This window comes from Sylvia atricapilla, chromosome 21 (genome assembly GCF_009819655.1).
Source record: "Sylvia atricapilla isolate bSylAtr1 chromosome 21, bSylAtr1.pri, whole genome shotgun sequence".
In the NCBI taxonomy this organism is placed as follows: domain Eukaryota; kingdom Metazoa; phylum Chordata; class Aves; order Passeriformes; family Sylviidae; genus Sylvia; species Sylvia atricapilla.
Window position 1 is genome coordinate 9,408,067 of NC_089160.1, and position 15,978 is coordinate 9,424,044.

The following is a 15,978-nucleotide window of genomic DNA, read 5'->3' on the forward strand; positions in this document are numbered from 1 at the left end:
AGTCTGAAATCAAGTAGGACCTTCCAAAAGGAACAGCCTAATAGATAGTCAGAGAGATTGTAGAAACTTCACCCTCTGAAACATTCTACGCTTGACAAGTGGCCTCAGAGGACAAGATTTAAGGAGAAGGTTGGATTAGACCTCCAGGGGTCCTTTCCCACCTCAGCAATCTGTGACCAAGAACACAAATTATTTTTTCATTGTGGCATTAACTTCTAGGAAGCAACTGTGTGTTCATTACACAAAGCTTTATTTCATGTAGTGTCAAAAGAAAGTATTGTGGATATAACTGTCCATACAGGTACAGAAGAAACAATAAGAATAGTATATACTCATACACCAAACTGGAACTTTCCTGCAAGAATACTGTTCCCATCAGAAAACGCTACAAAACAGCCAGGTTTTACAAATTCTTATGTCATTAATCCTAAATTATTAATATGACAGCCTTTCCTCTTCAAATATATTTAGACTGTATTCTTTACCCTGAATCAAAATGCAATATATCAATTCTCTTGCCGATTTCCCTGCCACAGGCACAGCTCTGCCAGATGACAGACCAACTGCAGCCACTGGTCATTCTTGTTTTGGAAAAAAAAAGGCTCAGTCTTCCCAGTTTCCTCCCTTGGAAAGAACATCAGAATAACCAGTTCTCTAAGAAAAATCAGAAGTGAAATGGCCAGTGGTCAGGATGCACGGCCATCTTATACAAATTAAATTAGTTCACCACTATATCTATAATTATAAAAAATGTCTCATTCCAGGACTCCTGTCTGACAGTCACCTTCAAACTGAAAACCAGACACCTCAAATGCAAGCATAAATTATGAGGCTGTGTTCTTGACATTTACTATCTACACTGGGGATTTTTGTAAGTTCAGTAATCTATATATTCAATTATCCACAGGACAATAATAAAAGTAACATATGAAAAAATGCAGACCCTCAATATTCATACCCTACTCCATACAAACTCTACTTATAATGAACTCTCCTTGCTGGAAGATTACACTCTGACAAAAAAAAAAAAATATCAACTAATTATATCACGTGTTTATTATCTGCTTACTAAGACTTGATATGGTCCAAATTTTCAGTTGATCCTTCTTAAGGGATGAACTGAAGTTTTACGTAAAGGAGTAACAGGTAATAGCAGGAAATACTGAAAAAGCCTTAGCTTGAACAAGTTTGAATAAGCCTTAGCTTATTTTTATTTGTAAACAAAGTCTATTTTCTTCTGCCCAGATATGATGCTGCAAGGAAAGTCTTAAAACTTGGGCTGAAATCCTATGTTCAGTAAAAAGCTGTGATCCAGCCATAACCAAGAACTGCAGCATCACCCCCTCATCAACGATGCCCATCCCTTTCCAGGCAGCTCCCACGGACTGAGCAATAGGGAAATAACTGCATGAAGTGCCCTTTGCCATGTGACCACACACAGAACACACACCCTGGCAGCAGAGCTCCCCCCAGGATGCTGCACTGGCTGGGGCTGACGTGCCCCTGCAGAGGGGAGGAACCTGAGGGCAGCCTGCAGTAGGGTCAGGGGTCCCTCACATCACCCACAGCTCATCACTCACTGGCCACAAGCTAAGCAGCATCTCTGCAGCAACTCCAAAGCCAAACTGGGAGTGCAACCCCAACTAAATAAAACCTGCATACCTAAGGTTTGTTGTTACTTTTTAAAATAGTCAGTAGTACCAGAAATGTTCTTTGTCTTTTCCAAAATGCCAGTATATTCAAATTCATTATTTTGTTAATAGGAAACCTTGACATTACAGCTATAATTCTTATCAGTCTAAATCACTGCAGAGATAGCCATTATATGGCAACAGGAACAATCTGAGACCTTTTTCAAAACACAAGCGGCTAAAACACTTTCCTCTCTAGAGCTAAGCAGAAGCAGTAACAAAAAATTGCCGCAGAAAACAAAATGATTTCTAGTGTCACATATATTCCCTTATATTGCTCTAACTGAAATAAAGCACAGAAAAGTAAAATGCATGAAAGATTGTGTAAGGGCAGGACTAATAAGCCATTAAATTCAAAGCCATAAGGAAATAAACCACTCACCTACCGACCAAAAAAAAAAAAAATCCACAAAAACCCCCAAAACCAACCAACACATGTTCTCAGATACTTTTTTGGGTAGGTATTGTGATCAGCTTCTCAATCACAGCTCACAAACTACCCTGCCATGTATGCCAATCTTCTTACATCTACTCCCTCTTCTGATGGTATTCTTTTACAAAAATAAGCCTTCCAAAGGCAGAAATCACAGCTAGCTACACAATCAAAAAAATGTGCAGAATAGACAACAATGAAGTACATACCTGGACAAAGCAGCTACTGGACAACTTCTTTCCCCTCTGAAGCCACAGCAAGACAAGAGGTATCCGCACACAAATACAGTCCTACACGTCCTTCATTTCTGACTCAAAGTGGCATAAAGTTTAAAGAGACTACTCCTGGACTCCTCCATCCAGATCTGTAGCCAGTAAAGGCTAGGAAAAACTCACTGCCACATGAAAGCCACAGGGCTACCCCAGGGAATCACACCTTCCCACACTCCTATTTCCAAAATTGGGGGCCAGATCTCAGAAAAGGCTTGTGGAAGAAGTATTTCCCTTTCCCTCTTCTCTACCCAAGATCTTATCGATCAAGGACAATTAAACAGTGGAAAACTTGGAAATACAGAGATACTAAAATTTGATTGATTATTTTGTGAAATAACAGAATGGCATAACCCATCAAATCTAGGATTCTGGTCTAGTCTCAGCGATCTTATCCATCAAACAGACAGAATTAAAAAAAGAGCACAGTTTATGCGTTGGTATCTGAACACTGAAACACCTTTCTTGAGACAAGCTTCCCACCTTCAACAAACTGGCACCAGTCCTACAATTTCCTGCGATGATCTAAATGAGGGTCACCTTCAGATATATCCCTTACTTTGTACTTTTCCTCACCAAAAATTAATTTCCAACTTTACCAGATTTTTACGAATGTCAAGATGAGAATGCTTAAGGAAAACAAATTCTAGTTAAAACAGCATAGGATTAAATCCACAATTTCACCTTTGTACTCCCAAAATGAGGTTTTGCTATAGCACACTTGAATAAATATCCGCCCTTGTCGGAAGTCACATCAGATCCCAAGGCTTACCCTTAAACCACAAAGATGAACAACTTCTGGAGAGCAGATTTATTTTCTAATAAAGAAAGCCGACTGAAGCCCGCGTACTAAGGCTCCAGCACGAAAGGCGCAGAGGGAACGGCAGCGCTCCGCCGGTTCCGCGGCCCGGGCGGCGGCGGGGAGCCCGGAGCGGCTCTGCCGGGGCCGCGGCCGACACTGCCCCGCCGCCGGCGCGCCCCCTGCGGCCCGGGGCCGGCACTGCAGGCGGCGCGGGGGGAGCGGGGCGCTGAGCCGGCCCCGGAGCGCCTGGCGCGGGCCCCGAACCCCGAGCCGCGGGCCCCGAACCCCGAGCCGCGGGCCCCGAACCCCGAGCCGCGGGCCCCGAACCCCGAGCCCCGAACCCCGAGCCGCGGGCCCCGAACCCCGAGCCCCGAACCCCGAGCCGCGGGCCCCGAACCCCGAGCCGCGGGCCCCGAACCCCGGGCCCCGAACCCCGGGCCCCGAACCCCGGGCCCCGAACCCCGAGCCCCGAACCCCGAGCCCCGAACCCCGAACCCCGGGCCCCGAACCCCGGGCCCCGAACCCCGGGCCCCGAACCCCGAGCCGCGGGCCCCGAACCCCGGGCCCCGAACGCCGAGCCCCGAGCCGCGCCGTGCGGGGGGCGCAGCACAGCAGGGAGCACCTGCCGCCCCTAGGCCGGGCACTGAAGGCCGGGCAGTACCGTGCCGTTCCGCTCGGTTTGGGGGCACAGCACACGAGGGTCAGCAGTCAGCAGGAGGCCCAGAGCAGCCCACACCGCAGCACTGCCGCTGCCAATGACCCGGGAACCGTGGGACCTGAATTCCCATTTTTACTTAGCCTTCGAGTTCTAAAGGGGAGTTCATCTGAAACGCTGAGTGGCATTGAATCTAACCGACGGCTGTAGGCTGTGTCCCCATTTACGTTTCAGTGATGCACGTGAAAGAGAGCTCTTTCCATTCCTCCATATATTTGTTATGTGCAGGCTTTTTTTTTTTTTTTCAACTTAAAACTCCAATTCCCTGCTCACCTGTTTCCCAAGGACTAGATTATCACTCTCTTCTTTGTCAATGAACCTCATATAAGATGCAGTTTTCAGAACATGAATGTTTTAAGTGATACTGAGAAAGAGAGCAAAGCTTTTATTTAAGAGTATTAACTGGTATGTTGATGGCTGCTATCAATCACTTCTTCCCATGACAAAACAAGTGCTGAACCAGATGAAGCTCTTGGAAGTTTTCACATCTCCCTGACAGAGACCAAATCGACAACATATTACTCTTTCCAGTATGTTTTCTTAATTACACACGTCAATAGAAGAAAAAAGAGATAAAAGGGAGGAAAAACCAACCAACCAACAAGCACAAAACAAAACAACATCCACCACCAAAAACCAAGAGTACCAGTTTGGAAATTCACACCTACAATATTCTCCTAAGTTTTCGAATCAGTCAAAGAAATGGCCACTGTAGGCAGAGATCACACGGAGTTGAAAACCTTGTCTCACCTGCCAAAACACAGAATTCCTGTACCACAACCAACAAGCACAAGGAACAAACAGAAATATTTGCTTATTTTCTGGGATTCATTTGGTGACAATAAGCAACTGAAGTATTTCAGGTTTCTGTAAAACATACAACCTGTTTTTACTGGCACACAAGTTTCAGAAAAGCTCATCTCTCCTAAAATATTTGCCTGCAGCAAAACAACTGAGACAATAAGACCACAAATGAAAATGACAAACAAGGATTCTGGAATCATTCTAAATTTGAACCATAAGTGACAAAGAGCAATCTAATTTTAAAAAGTTCATAAAGCTTTGATGTGCCAATATCATTTCATGACTTAACTAAATCTAACACAGTTGCTCCCACCACCAAGAGCAGGAACTTTCAAGTGGTTTGTTGCCTGCAGCTATTTTCTACAGGAGACTGCAGTAGCATGTAATATTCAAGAGAAGCTGTCTACATTACTTTTTTGTTTATAATTCAGTTGCTATTGGTAAGTTATACTGAGACAAAATAAACCTAGAGAGTATTTAACTGACAATTCTATTTACACTCCAAGTGGAAATTATTTCGCTCTAATCGCTGAAGGACTTGAACACGTAAAGTTCAAATGTGATATATTTATGGAATTTGAGTTAGATTACCAACCAGCTAACTGAATATTCCAATCTATAAAATGAACGGTATTCAAGTAACAGAATGCATTTTTAACTAAGTATATTAATAATCTATGAACTAGAATTTTTTGTCATTTTACAGAACCCTGTTTTTAAAAAATATATTCAAATATCACAGAATCCTTGATTTGAACCAACTCAAATTTAATTTCAGTTTTCAGTTGCAAAACATCAAGACTTTATATCTAGAACACAAGAGCTGTACATAAATTTTAATTTAACTTCTTAGTACAAGTTTAACACGTCCTTACATTGCTTATTGACTTTATTCAGCATTATCTTCCTGAAACTGTAAATGCATAAAAAGGCTCCAAAAGCATAACTCTGGCCAAGTACATAACTCGGAAATAATCTGAAGGTTAAGGAAGCATCACAAAAATTAAAGCACCTCCTATCCCCCAGTTCCACACCTGTGGGTTTTTTGGTTGGTTGATTAGTTGAATTTAAACTTATACACCAGGCAACCTTAAGTTTACCACAGCTAACTTAATCCAAACAGCAACAGAAGATCAGGAGTTTATGTCAGGTTACACAAAGCCCAACTGTAGACGACACTGTAAAATGGCACTGGTTTTGCCAAGAAGGACCAACCTATGAGTTACAGAGCAAGATCTATTTGTCAGAGATGGGATTCAATCAATGTTTTTCTCCTTTGAGGCATTTTTAGTCTTTGATTAATGAGAACAGTGTGGGGATTCCAGCCTGTTCACCTCCAGGGCTTTCAGCAGCAAAAATATTCAAGTTTATGCTAAAAACAAGGCAGGTCTCACACCGTGTTTTATTTAGTAATGCAACTGTAACCATCCCATAAAAGAAAACAAACCATGTTTACCCAATGAAGAGCCCTATACCAGATCTGTGGTACTGAGTTTGTGACTGATCACCAGGAAGACACATCCACAAAATTATGAGTTGAGGATAATGAACAAGTGATACCCAGGTGGCAGAGATTAATGATAGTCAATTGCACAATCACTCGTGGTATTTACTTTTCTGCACCTCATCAGCCAGCCTGCACATTGTTCAATACCAGATAAATACTCCAAGAATAATAATAAATAGATCACTGATTTAAGGCAGAGACTATGAAAAACAGATGAAGTTGTTTCGAATGGCCAAGCGCTACCAACGACAAAGAAATAATCAATCACAAACCGAGACGGAACTGCCAAGAGTTAACAGAGAGAACATGTTGGAAAACACCTGGCTGCAGGACTCGCCAGGATCTCTAATTCCTGGTAATTTAAAACAGCGAAGCTCCCGAAGAGCACAAGAGCGGGGGTGCAGAGGCTCTCAGGGCGGCGATCCCTAGGCCGGCCGGGCGGTGCAGGGGCTCTGGGACACGCTCCGAGGCGCTCTCCGGGCCCGGCGGGCGGTGCAGGGGCTCTGGGACACGCTCCGAGGCGCTCTCCGGGCCCGGCGGGCGGTGCAGGGGCTCTGGGACACGCTCCGAGGCGCTCTCCGGGCCCGGCGGGCGGTGCAGGGGCTCTGGGACACGCTCCGAGGCGCTCTCCGGGCCCGGCGGGCGGTGCAGGGGCTCTGGGACACGCTCCGAGGCGCTCTCCGGGCCCGGCGGGCGGTGCAGGCGCTCGCAGGGGCGGTCCCGAGGCGCGCTCCGGGCGCGGAGGCAGCGCAGGAAGCGGCCCCTCCCGCGCGGCGCCGGCCAATGGGCGGCGGGCGCGGCCCCAGCGCGGCGAGCAGGCCCGGCGGGGCCGCCGTGACGCACTTGGGCGCCCGCCCGGCCCGGCCCGGATCGGCACGGCCCGGCCCGGATCGGCACGGCCCGGCCCGGATCGGCACGGCACGGCCCCCCCGCTCCACAGCCACAGCGCGGGGCACAGCCCGGCCCGGGACACCGGGGTGCGGCCCGGGAACGGAGAGCTTCCCAGCGCGGCCAGGGCAGGGGGGCAGCAGCGCTACCCGAGCTGCCAAAAAGTAATTTAATAATAAAATAAACCGCCAAGCAAACTACAGACCCCAAAACGACACCGACCTAAACAACCAGCCACCCACTTGCCCTCAGTTACTCGAATATCGGATTCGGCGGTGGTCGAAACTTTGTGTCACCTCCTAACGCCGCATCCCGTGGGAACACAAGAAAGGAGAGCCGAGCCCCGGCAGCGCAATAAATAAAAGCAGCCAAAGAAGCACCCGATCGCTTCCGCGCCTGTTCCCGGGGACGAGGAGAGGGAAAAAAATTTAAAAAATTAAAAAAAAAAAAAAAAAAAAAAAAAAAAAAAAAAAAAGAAAAAGAGGTCGGTGGGTCCGGATTTGCACGGGGCACACGGATTACACAACGCCCCCGGGACAGAGGAGGGCATGGAGGCAGCGCGGCCGGGAGCACAGCGGTGCGGCCCCACGGCCAGCACGCCCAGCACCAGGGATGCGCTGGGGCAGCGAGGGGAATTCCCGGAAAGCAGGGCCTCCCAGCCCGGCCATCTGCGGCCGCTCATCCTCTTCTCCGCACCTCACCGCAGCGACAACTATAGCTATATATATATTTTTTAATCCGCGTAGGGAAAATAAGCGCTCAGAAAAGAGGAACATCAGGAAAGCTCTCGTTTCCTACCTGGGCAGGGTTCAGCTCAGTTCAGTGCGTGCCGAGGAGGAGGGGGCAGAGGAGCACTATCTAAAACAAAAGTGGCGCCAAAACCCCCCAGTAAGAAGCACTCTCCCTCCTCCTCCTGCCCCCCTCCCCCTCCGGGGCCGGCGGAGCCCAGCGGGGTTCCTGCAACACGCGGCTCCCGGCATCGGGCGGCCCCGGCACAAGTTGGCAAGCGCCCTTTCTTTACAAAATAAAAAAAATAAATAAATAAAAATAAAGGAAGCCGAACGGGAACTGCCACAACTCTTCCTCTCAGCGGACAGCCACCGAGGAGCTCGGCCAAAGTCACTCGGAGGGGAAAACGCGACCCACAAAGGCCTTTGCCGAGCTGGGCACCAGGGGGGAAGGTGCAGGGCAGTCCCGACGTTCTCACTTGTGCCGAAGGAGCCCCGCTCCCGCCAGCCCTCCTAGGGAGTCACGGGGAAGGGCGGCCAGAGTTGCCCCAGCTCTGGGAAGAGCGACTGAGGAGACAAACCGCGGCCCCTCGGCACTTCCCAGCGCGGGGAACCCGCCGGGAGCGGGCTGGACGGAGAACCGGGCTGCTGGGCAGTGGGGAGCAGGGGGAAGGGGGCCGTGGCCGAGCGCTGTCAGGAGTGCGAGTTCCCTGCCCGCGGCCTCCCCCGACATTCGACCCCGGGGCACCGACAGCCGCCCCTCCATTTTCTGTGCGCGGCCCAGCGCTCCCCCCGAGCGCGGCTCTGCCCCGACCCCATTCCCCTCGCTCGCCCACCCGAGCGGCCCGGCCCGGCTCGCCCGCACACACACCCCACGCACACAATGCCCGAGTCCTCCATCTTGCCGGCAGCCCCCGCTCGGCTCGGCAGAAGGGGGGAGGAGGAGGAGGAGGAGAAGGCGGTTCTCCATTTTAGCTCGCCGAGCGCCGGGCCCGGCCTGCCCGCGGCCGGCTCAGGGGAGGAGGAAGGGGGCCGGGGCGGGCAGGGGGACCGCTTTCGGCGCCCTCTGGCTCTCTCACTCGCGCTCCGCTCGCCTCCCCCCTCCCCGCCGCGGCGCGCCGGGAACGGGGGGTGGGGAAGCGGGGGGCTGGAGTGTTTTCGCGGCTCGGCCCCGCCGTCCTCCATCTTGGCTGCGCGCAGTCCCCGCGGCCAGCCGGCCTGGCGGCCCGCGCGGGCCCGGGGGCCGCGGGCCCCGGCCTCTCATCGCCGCCGCGCACCGCGATCCCGCGTCCCCCCGCCAAACTTCCAGAAGCTTCGCCGCCATTTTATAACTTACCTTGGCCAGTGTCGGCGTAGGCAGCGAGGAGGCCCCGGCGCGCAGCTCCGCTCCCGTATCCCCGGCGCGACTCGCCGGCTGCACGCCCGTCCCGGCCGGTGCCGGGCTGTGGGCGCGGAGGGGGCGCGGGCGGGTCGGGGTTATTTAATTTGGCGGCGGCGCTGGGGATTGTTTGGGGTGTTCGCTGCTCGGCGGCTCGCGGGCGAATGGAGGGCGCAGGCGCCACCTGGCGGCCGCCCAGCGGGGCCCGCTCTCCTGGGCGTGGGGCGACACCTGCTGGCCGGCCGCGGCCGCGCCGCGCCGAGCGGGGTAAACAAGGTGCGGCGCATGCGCGGGGCGCGCGGGGCGGGCCGGCAGTGCGGCCCGGCGCGGCCTAAAAAGGAGCGGCCGCTGGGACACGGGGCCGCTACAGCGCTGGGTACAGCCCGGGCTACGGCGCCTCCGCACGGGGCCGGGCATTGGCCCTCACACACGGCCCCTGGGCACTGCCCCTCACACACGGCCCCTGGGCACTGCCCCTCGCACGGGCCGGGCATTGGCCCTCACACACGGCCCCTGGGCACTGCCCCTCGCACGGGCCGGGCATTGGCCCTCACACGGGGCCGGACACTGCTCCGCGCAGCCCGGGCCCGGCGCTGTGCCCTTGCAGCCCTGCAGCGATCGGACCTCACGGGCCGGGCCTGGCCGAAGGGCCCCGCCGAGCCGGTGCCGCCGGGAAGCGAAGCCGTGCAGAGGGAGCCCGCGGCCCGGGAGATAAAAGCCCGCTGCCCTGCGGGTGCGGGGCGCCTTATCTTGGCTGCTGCAGGGCAGGCGATGTCTGCTGGCACCGATGGCGGCTCGCCTTCTCGGGAGCGTTCCCAAAACGCTTTCTGCTTCGGCCTATCGCCCAGGGTGTTCCTAGTTGAAGGAGCATTTGTGGGATTCCTTTTTTTCTCCTTGAACCTAAAGCCATCCATATAAGCAGTACAGAATTCTTAAAGTAACCAGATACACAACTTGTGACACCTGGGTTTTTTCACTTTATTGGGTAATGCTAAGCACATTGCTCATGCTGAATAGTTCCACGTAAGATTATATTTAGATTAGTCAGCACAATAATAGTTTTGTCCTGGTAATTAGGCTCTAATCACCCTCTTGTGTTTGTCTACTTACAATTTTGGGGACAGCGTTAACATAACTAAGCAGTCGCTAAGCCGAGTTACTCGGCTCACCCGCCTAACAAAGGCAGGATATTTAAGAGAAGAGTATCCACCAGTTCCACTCTTTTCAAAACTAAGATGAGCCATCCCGCAGAGAAAATAACGCTTACGATGGAAACCGCGATCAGATTAGGAGCGTTTCAAATGAAACTAGGGAAAGAAAAAAAAAAAAAAAAAAAAAAAACCCACACCTAAAACCAGTGTAATATAAATTGATGACACCTAGGAATTCTAGATACAATCTGTCAGTACATGAGACAGGCTTACAAAAATAAATTACATTCTGTAGCTTGAATTCACATTTCAGAATAACTTTGAGCCTTCTGTCAAGTTCGGGGGAAACAAAAAAGAAAATAAGCAGACTGCCTTGTAGGGAACGCTTTAAAATAGCATCCTGAATGCCCAGTCATACAACTGCGTTCACGGTTTCGGTTACAGCTACACATGCTGATCTTTAATGTTAATCTGACAGTGTCTGGAAATCGTAGAATTGTGTATTAAAAAACCCCACCAAACTAATGTAAGCCTTAGTAACCATCTATATTGTTACAAAACGACACTTACGAATAGACGGAAAGGAGCTGGATCCATTTGTGCCTTTCCCTTCTGACTGCTGCCAGACAGACCTTTCCATAAAAATACACTACAACATTCTGCCTGCACACAGAATTCCAGTCATGTGTCTTCTGCCTGAGATACAATAGGGATAACTCACATTACAACTCCAGTCCAAAAGTTTGCAGTTTGTAGCAGTTCACTGCAGGAGCACGACACGAGGCAGCTCCAGTCAGCTGTGCATGAGATACACGTATAGCACATGTATTTCGTTTTATTCCAAAAATAAACTGTAGTTCCCACTTGAGCTCACAGCTGAGAGGTTCTAGGTAAATGTGCTTACCTAATGTGAAGGAAAGATGACAGTTTTTAAGGTGTGGTATTGAAGGGATGAGTGTGCCAGCGCTGACAGTACCGTGGCAGAGTTCAGCCCATTTCCAGCGCCTGCTCAGGCCGTGGAAGCCCAGCCCCATTACACTTCTGGGTGTCCTGACGGCAGAATTTGCTTTTTTCTGCTTGTGACAAAGCGTGGAGTGCTCTGGACTCCAGACTCCAGGTGCAGCAGCACGTTACAAACCCCTGGTCACGGAGGCTGCCTAAGAGGATTTCGCACTCGGCAGCTCAGTTTCTTCACTCGCAGTGGTTTCACTCAGCTCTTTGCTCAGCCCTGTCTCAGCAGAGCTGTCGCCTCCTCGGAGGAGGGAGGTTTATTTTGCACGGGCCCGCTTGGATTCCCGCCCCCAGCCCGGATCCTTTCTCGGAGCTGCTCCCGGAGCCGGCTGCAGTCAGCACGGCTGAGGGTGCTCAGCGCTGCCCGCAGGCTCTCTGCTCTGCTCCGCCGCCCAGACAGGAAATTCTTCAGTCAGCTGAGCCCTGAGAGGACTCCTCACCTCAAACGGAGCCAAAGTGGCTCTCTGAAGAGCCTAAATCCTGCGTTTTCCTCATGAGATCATGCCTCTGGGACTGAGTCTTCCAGTTGTTACAACAGGGAAGATGAAAAACAGTTCCTCTGCAAGGACGCCACTTCTGTCTAAGCTACCAGTTCCAGAGTGGCCTTCCACCATCGGTTCAGACTTTGGGAAACTAACAAAGACCATCCTGAAGTATCTGTATAGTTTCAGCACACTAGCATCCTTTCCACTACAATGAAAAATGTAAAAGAAAAGTAAGTTTCTAATGCTATCTAAGCATTAGAAAGAATTAGAGATATTTTGAATTCTGACCTGTCTAGAAAGGAATTATATCTGATAAAAAAGTTCTGTGAAAAACTAGGAGAAAGTATTTCACAGGACTATGTAATCTTTCTCAAAAAAGCTACTCTTCAGGTGCTTCAAATTCCACCATTTCTGATACTGAGCCCAATTTAGAGAGGATTTTACAAAGACTTTAGAGGCACTGTTATTATGCTTGTTCCAAAGAGAGCTTCGTGATCAGTCACACAGGAAACTGGGTAAGGAGAGGGCAGATACCGATTCTGTGTCTGAATTAATGGCCAGAGGTTCACCACTAGAGAAGATCAGAATAAACTCAAGCTGCCAGATGGCTGATTCATTTTCCCAGGCAGGAGATTCATGCTCATGCTGCTTCCTTTTCTTTTCATGCTTCTTCCTTTTCTTTCTCCTGCAGAATAGGAGCCCCCTCTGAAGTTCCATTTCCTCATTTGTATTATTAAAAAGACCCAAATAAACAAAACAACCAATCAAAACCAAGCAACAGCAACAAAAAACCCCACAAACCCACCCCCCAAAAAACCCCACTACTCCCCACAATCATTTATTTATAGACTTCCCGTTTGAGACTCGGCAAAAGAAACCAGAATACTGGATTAGTCCCAAGGTGAGGTGGTAGCTTTGATGGCCTGTATTGAATGAGCCATGACCATACTTTTGTCTGGTGAGATGGGTACAGAGGGAAAAAGAAATCTTCCCAGGCAAATTTTTTTCCCAGATTTTTGAATCTGGCTTAGTCACTCCAGGGAAATCTGCTCTAAATCCTTTTGAAGATGAGCTATTACATAAGAAACAAAAATAAAGACCAAAAAATGGGTTACTTTCCCATAATTTGCAGGAGAGAGATTGCACATCAGTAGCTCCTTAGGTCGTTTCCTGCTCTGTGAATAATTTCTTCCTTTTTCCATTTATGTAAGTCTCCCCTGTGTGCCCATTTCTTACCAGGTCCTTCCAGAGCACCCAACTCATGCCTGAATTTTCTTTGATTCAGTCAGTTTGTGCCTGCTTCTTCTGTGAAGGAGCAGAATCATACTTTGTCCCATACCATGACAAAGGAAGGAAGTTGTAACTCCCCTTCATTATCAGCTCTAAAAATGAACAGAATCCCAGTAAGTCACAGATGCCTTCCTGCTAATTGCATTATGAGCAGCAGCTTTACTCAGTGCTCTGTGCACTTGTTACCCAAAGCTCATTCCCCTCTTTGACTGAGGTGCTCGCTCCAGGTCTCATTCTTTGAGATAAAAGTCCCATAGCCAGGTTCTGAAGTTCCACAATGTGCTCCAGTTTCTGGATCTAGGGAAGTTTTGGAAGACACACGCAAGACATTATTTGTGTCCTTTGGGTAAGTCTGAGCAGAGGGGGCATGAATCAAGGTCCATTTTCTGAGTCAGGCACGATGACAGCGTCAGTGACAAAGTCTGAGGAGGAAGCACAGGAACCAGAGAAACGTGTTTCAGACTGGGTAAGGCAGGTAAGTGGCAGCAAAGAACAGAGTGTTTGACAGAAAAAGGGCTGGGGTGAGGAGCTGCCAAGAGCTGAAATAAAGTCAAGCAGGCCAAACAGCACAACTGGTGCCAAGCAAGGGAAGCAACTTCAGCTGAGAAACAGCTACAATCCAGTGAAACCAGGCTGTGAAACATCCTGCTCTGGATGTGTAGGGCACCCAACCCACCAGGAACACCAACCCAGTTCCCAGCTGGTCGGAGCTCATAGGGCTCCAGCCCTGAGACTGACATGGAGCCAGGGGGTGCCTAGAGGGGAGGAAGGAGGGTGGCTTGTGGTTAGGTGGGATTAGAGTCAAACTGAGACAGAAATTACATTTTTCAGCTCAACCTCTGCCCAGCATCATAGAGCAAAACAATTACAAACAACAAAGTTGAATACTTTTGTGTTAAAGCTCTGACGAAAATCCTCTATCAAATATATAGGACAGCATCCCTCTCTATATGCAGGGAGACAAGATCTGGAGGATTACCTTGTTTTTTTTCCCCACAAAATACTGAGGCTGGAACTCAGGGGGTTAAAGGGGAAGTCTTGGCAGTGGGGCGTTGTTACTAACAGATAAGGTCAAGGAACAGACAATTCTTTCAGATAAACTTGTAGAGTTTTCTGGGGCTGACCTACCACGTTCCCAAGGTCCTCTATGTCTGTCCCTAGCACAGGTTTCCTTTGGTTTAGTTTTCACTTCCAGCCAACTCAAGGTTTCTTCCAGACTGTTTCTCACAAGTCACTCTCCTGCTGCCAGTTGTGTCTGGGGCTCAAGGCCTTTTTTGCTGCCTGGACTGACACAGTGGGTGGTGCAAGCAAAGCAAAGTGTGATTGTGTCATTGGCTGAGATGAAAGGTTTTTGTAAATGGCACGATGCATAACAAGCACCAAGGGGTACAACAGTTTATGACATGTTGGTGGGTTACACAGATGTTCAAAACCGTTAAGATAAAAATACTTCATTTAGCCTGTAACTTTCTTTAGTGTGCCAGCAGCTGTGAAGGAAGTGTTGTCCCCTGCGTGGCAAAGGGCATACCTGGATGCTCACCATAAACACCAAGGTCAGCAATTCCCACTCTCACAGCCCAGGAGTCCCCACTGCTCCGTTCCCTGTACCTCTGGCTCCAGCTGTGGGCCTGGCAGAACTGAAGTTTCCAACCTGGAACGTGGATCTTCTAAAAGCAGCTGTGGAGAAGGGGAGCAGCTCCTTCGGGAGCCCCATTCAGGGGCTGAGGCCACCCCAGGGCTCTGCACCAACAGGGGCAAGGCTCGGCAGCAGCTCTGGAAGCCTCTCCAGCCCTCTCTGGCACTCGGCCCTGCTGACAGGAGTCAGCTGTGCACAGCATGGAGGGAACAGAACAGCGTGTAACAAGGCTCTGTTCAACCCTCAGTGCTGCAGGAAAACACTGCCAAGGCAGGGAAACCTGCAGCCCCTCCTTTGCTCCAGGAAGAGCTGCCCTTCAGCAGCTGCTGGAACTGGCACACCTCGGAGGGCAGATTCTGTCCAGGGCTCCTGAGGAGCAAAGGCCAGCACCCTGTAATGCTCCCTCCTGGAAAGCACCACAGAACCCCACATTCACGGGCCTACACTGACCTCTCCCTACACATAACACTAAAGAAAGACACTATACACAAGCCATCAGAACAAAGTTACTGGATACTGATACTGAACATATTGCACAGCTCCCAGGGCATCTGTGTCCTGCTGCTAACCTCCTTTCCAGAGCCCCTGTGCTCCCACTCCATTCATTTGCATCCTTCATTTCTGTCTCTTTAAACACTCAGCCCAGCATTAGAGGCCATGGAATTTTTCCTGTTTCTTTAAGATACTGAAAATCAAAGTAAATTGAAAAAAATCTTCCTAATTCAAGCTGTCAGAATTTGATGACTATGCTAATTATTTTTTCACATGTAGTCTGAATAGAACTCTGATTATAATTTTTTTAAAAAAACCCTAAACCTACAGAGCAGTTATTTTGTCATCTCACTAAAAGACTTTTAACCCTTTGATGTCCCTAAGTGATTACAACTAGAATTGCTATACAGCAGTATCTTTTATAATCTCAATGAAAAAGTTGCAGTAAGGGAGAGGTATATAAAAATATAAAAGTACCCCTTTTGGCAGTTAACCAGCTTTACCAGGCAGCAGTCAGGCAATGTAGGACAATGTGTTTGCTCTCCACTGCAGTGCAGAGCTTCTGTGTGACCCACCGCCCAGCTTTTCCCAGACAATTTCCATACCACATTTACACCCCACATCACCTCCCTGCTGAGTTTGGTAACAGTTTCAGTTGAATTTGGTCCATCCCTTTCGCAGACAGGACTTTGAGCCTC

General features: G+C 49.8%; 1 protein-coding gene and 1 long non-coding RNA gene across 4 annotated transcripts in view; both read right to left on the reverse strand.

The window, feature by feature from the left end:
• STAG2 (STAG2 cohesin complex component) overlaps positions 1 to 9,397 on the reverse strand; it is a 69,886-nt gene extending 60,489 nt beyond the window's left edge. For all 3 annotated transcript variants that reach the window (XM_066333731.1, XM_066333729.1, XM_066333730.1), the window contains exon 1: positions 9,174 to 9,397. The gene's annotated coding sequence lies outside the window, so the exon portion shown is untranslated. The remainder of the gene's footprint in view (positions 1 to 9,173) is intronic.
• A 783-nt stretch (positions 9,398 to 10,180) lies between these two features.
• LOC136370369 (uncharacterized) lies at positions 10,181 to 15,651 on the reverse strand. The gene is made up of 2 exons (XR_010745164.1): positions 14,681 to 15,651; positions 10,181 to 13,574 (listed from the first exon to the last, which is right to left on the reverse strand). It is a non-coding gene; the product is annotated as an uncharacterized lncRNA (long non-coding RNA).
• Positions 15,652 to 15,978: the final 327 nt, after the last annotated feature.